Source organism: Zeugodacus cucurbitae, chromosome 3 (genome assembly GCF_028554725.1).
Source record: "Zeugodacus cucurbitae isolate PBARC_wt_2022May chromosome 3, idZeuCucr1.2, whole genome shotgun sequence".
NCBI classification, from domain to species: Eukaryota; Metazoa; Arthropoda; class Insecta; order Diptera; family Tephritidae; genus Zeugodacus; species Zeugodacus cucurbitae.
Genome location: NC_071668.1, coordinates 15471408 through 15477407, shown reverse-complemented (window position 1 = coordinate 15477407; position 6000 = coordinate 15471408).

Genomic DNA, 6000 nt, shown 5'->3' with positions numbered 1-6000 from the left:
AAATGGAAAATGGGCGTGGCATCGCCCACTTATGGGTCAAAAACCATATCTCAGGAACTACTCGACCGATTTCAATCAAATTCGGTATATAATATTTTCTTGACACCATGATGACACGTGTGGAAAATGGATGAAATCGGTTCACAACCACGACAATTTCTCATATAACTCAAGTTTGGACTCCATCTTATTCCTTCACTAAATAATGTATACATAAGGACCCAATAAAGATAGCGAAATAAAACTTTACACAAATACTGTATATGATCTGTGGCATCACTTGTGAAACAATTTTCGAAATCGGACTATAACTTTTCAATGCCCCGGATATCGAATGTGAAGAACTCAGTGCCTAAGGGTAATTTTTCACCGAAAATATCGGTAAATCCCTCAGATATCTTAATTTAAATTTGTCACTGTACCAGAAATGGTTAATATACCTAATTATAGGATTTTCAAAAATACGATGAGCTTAATTATAACCTATTAATATGTGAAATATCTTAGCCAAATTAAATATTAGATATAATGTATGTTGTTGATGAAAATGAGTGAAATCGGTTCAGGAATTACCTCAGCCTATATACTATATATTATGAGGAATTTTCGTTTTTCTATTGGACTTTATGCGAATATATGTGTAAAATTGTGTGTTATCTTGATAAAAATATGGCAATAGATTGCGAGAGTATAAAATGTTTGGTTGCAACCGAACTGAGCCTTTCCTTACTTGTTTGTAAATAAATTTTGATGATAGGGTTTCCACTCATATTTCCAGAGAAGAACTTGAACTTTGAAAGTAGCTTTTGGCACAAAATCTCTGCCTCCATCTTCATATTTTTAACATCCTTCATAACTAGCTGTTGCAAAATATTTTTACTTTCAATGTTTAAGTGATTTAAAGCAACTTCTAGAGACTTATCTTTACTCAAATGGTCATCCAAACTTCTAACATTTGTTATTGCTCTATGAAAATTTCCAACCGATATTGTCTTTCAATATGTATTATATATTTCAATATATATATATATGTATTCAACACTTTTTCTAACTCCTTTACATTAATCTAGAAATCGCAGCACAGTATATTTCTCTATGTTTCTCTTCCTCAAAAGAGACCGATTTTCGCGATGTTGGTCTTCAAACGGTTCTTCTTGCCAATAATGGTATATTATTGTTGTTCTGGCAAAAAATATTCCCCAAATAGTTTGTAGGAATGCTATTCAGTGGACAGTTCTTCATCGATCCGATAAAAGTCCGGAAAAAGAGCTGTCTTCGCAAGGTCGAATCATAAGGAGAGGAGTGCTAAATGAGTGGGATTCGTTGGGCATGCAAAGATGTAGTTAGTGTCATGAAAGACATATACTCCGTATGTAGGGATCTATTCCGGATAAGTAGGAATTTAACATGCTACAATACCCAGAACGAAATTGCCCAAGGGTCACCCTTGTTTCACGAAGCCACTCGAACTCGTCATCTATAATAATTTTGACTCCGAGGTCGCCTTCATTTAAGGACATTCACTAGGAGGGAGTCAAGAAAGGTGTCCCCACAGTGAATGGCATTTAAGGTATATTCTGAAGCTGTCTGCGTCCGACGTATGTATGTCTTTTTCTACTTCGCCCACCGTATTCTGTGCTTATGTAACCTATACAGTATTTAGCTAACCACTTATGACTGCACCGCCTGTTCCAGAGCCGGAATAATTCTTCTGAAGCCACTTATTTCATCAACAATTTTTTTTTTTTTTTCACTAAACCACTCAAAATACCAAATATGGCCAAGCAATCTAACGAACTCTCATAAAAAAGATACGAACAATCTACCTAGAATATACTGTGTTTCGAATCGATCATTCTTTTAGAATTACCAATCAAAGTGAATTCTACATTCTGAATTAGTTGGAATCGTAAAATAATAACATGGGTAATCCTTTCGGCGTTCGATTTCTGAGCATCTGAATCGAGCCCAATCTCCGAACATGCCTTACACATAAATAAACGAGACCAGATTGCTACAAGCTCAGGCTTCTGTGTCGATTGGTATAAAAATAGAACGCTGATCTCTACTTTCGGGAAAATGGTTTATACTAGGCAATGTTTCCAAATACAAGTTAACATTCTCAAAGCCAGTCGTGTCTTCATTTGAGTTGAGGAAGGGAAATGGATGAACAAATGGTATTACATGAAGGTGAAAGGTACTTATAAGAACTACAGAGAATTTAGGTTTGGTGCTATTTTCTGATAAACATAAATAATACTCCTTAGTAGCAGAAAGGTTTATGAAGACAATGTACTTAAATTACCAAGTCAGATTCCGTTAGGGAAATATCTTCAATCTCACAAAGACTACATAACACTTGTATGACGTATATATAGGAAGAAGCTAAGTCAAGCTCAGTCCAGAAGCTCAGACCCTACCAACAGCGTTAGACCATTAAGCTCCTTTAAAGACGTTTGTATAACCTGTAGATCTTCAGGTCATTATATTGTATCTATCTGCCTGACTAACTGTGCTTCCAGTCCTCTTGATTACATTGGGTTACTTCGAATAGACGAGATTTCCATAGCACATACAGGTCAAAGTGTTCAACACACAAGCGCCCACACATTTGAATGCAATAGAAAAGAAGAATAAAGGAAGTAGGAATTTCTTCAAAGCATCTCATGCCCTTTGGAAGCGCTACCTACACCCATTCAATCGACTTCCTAACTTCTATTGAAGCTGTGGCGAGAAACAAAAGCTGCTTGTGGCAGTAGTAAAAATGCCACCCCGGGCATGCAACAAGAGGAAACCATAACGGAAGTGTAGCTGACTCAATGGAAGGAAAAGTAGAAAAGTTAAATTGCATTAGAGCAACGCAGACGCAGAATTTTTATTACAATTGTTGTTGTTATTGGTATGCCTGAAGTTATGGATGGAAAAAAGAAGCAGAAAGCAAACAAAACACACAATGCTGCTGCAAGCCATATGCCGCCACACGCATGCCAACAACGGACTTGGAAGGCGGACAATACGTTAGACCCGCAGCGTTGCATTGGCATTTGGCAGAACAACACTGGCGAGCAACAGCAACAGGAGAAAGCAACAATTGTGAGACAACAGCCAAATAAAAGAAACAGAGCCCACAATATGTGCCACAGAATAAAATAAAATCTTGAAGGGAGTGTAGCTCCGAGACCCAAGCCGAAAGCCGGCAGTGCGAGACGAAGTATGGCATGTGAATATTTCTTTTTTGTGGAGTTTTTGCTTTTCATTTTTCTATGCACATATGTCTCATTTGCATATCGCTTTTATGTTGCAACGCTAGCAGATACCGTTACATTATTTCTCTTTTTGCTTTTGCATCCATCAACTCATAGAGCAACCGAGACTTTCCCTTTTGTTTCTCGAAAATTTACATTTTTGTTACTCCTTATTTTTTGAGGTTATGTAAGTAGAGTTGGCTCCCGTTATTTTGTGGCAAGGTATTTAAAGACTTTCTGCTTCATATACTCCGGTATAGCAAAATCTTTTCTTTGTTTAAGGTATGAAAGCGAATTGAAGACTTTTTGTTGGGAGTATCCATTTTAGGAGATTCAATAAGATACCGTTGTGAAGAGTTTATGACGCGTATTCCGACAATTTTAGCAGAAAACTGGATAATTTTATCACAATATCAAAAGGTACGAACTGTTTTAGGAAAATTAATTCATAACATATGACAGCCTTTACAAGAAATACCCTTGACCACTACATTTTTAACCTCACTTGACCTCCTAAAAGATTAACAATAACCTCTGCCTCATATGTACCATACTTCAACCCACGTAAGCCCCATCGCGATCTCATATTCTCCTAAAAAATGCAAAAACTTAAACTTGAACTCATCAGAAATCAATATTTTAAGAAAACGCGAAAAATTCGAAATCAAACTTAACCGACACTTTACATACAAATTACAACAATATACTTAATTTTTCGAAAACTTGTATAAAACTTTCAGTGTTGGAAAGCTTATCGCTTATAATTTTTAAAACATTAAATTTAAGCTACTGTCTCCGTTCAAGAAAGTGGCTAAAAATTCTGTAATATGGAAATTAAAGAAATTGAATTCCAACGTTTTATTGCCCGTAACTATGTAAAAATTAAAGCTACGGGATTTGTAATTTGTGCAAATGATAGCTGAGCTGATCCACTATAGATATAAACTAAGTTTTGATTTTAATAAATTTTTGAAAAAAATTTCATAGTTTTATGAAATTTTACGAAATTCCTAAAATTTTCATTTTTTTCATTGCAGTTGAGCTCACATGACCTCTGGCTTGGCCTCACTAGACCTCTTGTAAAACGTTAACAAATTTTACCTCACGTGTTCCCTCACTTGACTTTACACAACCTTCAAGTCACCGTTAAAAAATAATAAAAAATATGACCTCATATGGCCCCTCAAAATGTATGCAAACCTGACCTCATATTACCTTTCGGTATTTAATCAAAACCACCCTTACGTTATCCTTAAAACTGTAAAAAACCTTGAACTCACGTGACCCCTAATATGTAAACAAACCGACTTTACCTGACCTTAAGTGTCTCCTTAAAATTTCAACAAATTGATGTCATGTGACATCTCTAAATGTAAACAAACCCACGTCAAAGGTCAATGATCTTAGCCAAAATGTAAACAAATCCCGGCCAAAGGTCAATGACCTCGACCAAAAGGTAAACAAACCCCGACCAAAGGTCAATGACCTAGACCAAAAGGTAAACAAACCCCGGCCAAAGGTCAATGACCTCGACCAAAAGGTAAACAAACCCCCACCAAAGGTCAATGACCTCGACCAAAAGGTAAACAAACCCCGACCAAAGGTCAATGACCTCGACCAAAAGGTAAACAAACTCCGACCAAAGGTCAATGACCTCGACCAAAAGGTAAACAAACCACTGACCTCACCAAAGGTTTCTTTACATATTAAGGGATCACGTGACGTCAGGTTTGTTTAAATTTTGAGGGATCACGTGACGTCAGGTTTGTTTTCATTTTGAGGGATCACGTGACGTCAGGTTTGTTTATATTTTGAGGGATCACGTGACGTCAGGTTTGTTTATATTTTGAGGGATTACGTGACGTCAGGTTTGTTTACATTTCGGGGAGTCACGTGACGTCTGGTTTATTTACATTTTGAGGGATCACGTGACGTCAGGTTTGTTTTCATTTTGAGGGATCATGTGACGTTGTTCACATTTTTGGGGTGAGGTCATTGACCTTTGACGTGGGTTTGTTTACATTTTGAGATGTCACATGACATCAAATTTGCAGCAAGGAGACACAAGGTCAGGTTTGTTTAAATTTTGAAAGGTCACATAAAGTCGGTTTGTTCACATACGCGAAAAATTCGGTCACCCTTCGGATAACGTAAGGGTGGTTTTATTACATACCGAAGGGTAATATGAGGTCAGGTTTGCATACATTTTGGGGGCCATGTAAAGTCATTTTTTTTTAATGGTGACTTGAAGGTAGTTGTAAAGTCAAGTGAGGGACCACGTCAGGTGAAATTTGTTTACGTTTTACAAAAGGTCTAGTGAGGCCAAGGCAGAGGTCAAGTTGGCTCAAGTACAATGAAAAAATGAAAATTTTAGGAAGTTCCTAAAATTTCGTAAAACTATGAAATTTTTTTCAATAATTTATTAAAATCAAAACTTATTTTATATCTATAGTGGATTCTCTCAGCTATCATTTACACAAATTACAAAACCGGTAGCCCTAATTTTTACATAGTCACGGGCAATAAAACGTTGGAATTGAATTTCTTTAATTTCCATATTACTACATTTTTGGCCACTTTCTTGAACAGAGACTGTAACTTAAATTTAAAGTTTTTAAAACTAACGGGTGATTTTTTTGAGGTTAGGATTTTCATGCATTAGTATTTGACAGATCGCGTGGGATTTCAGACATGGTGTCAAAGAGAAAGATGCTCAGTATGCTTTGACATTTCATCATGAATAGACTTACTAACG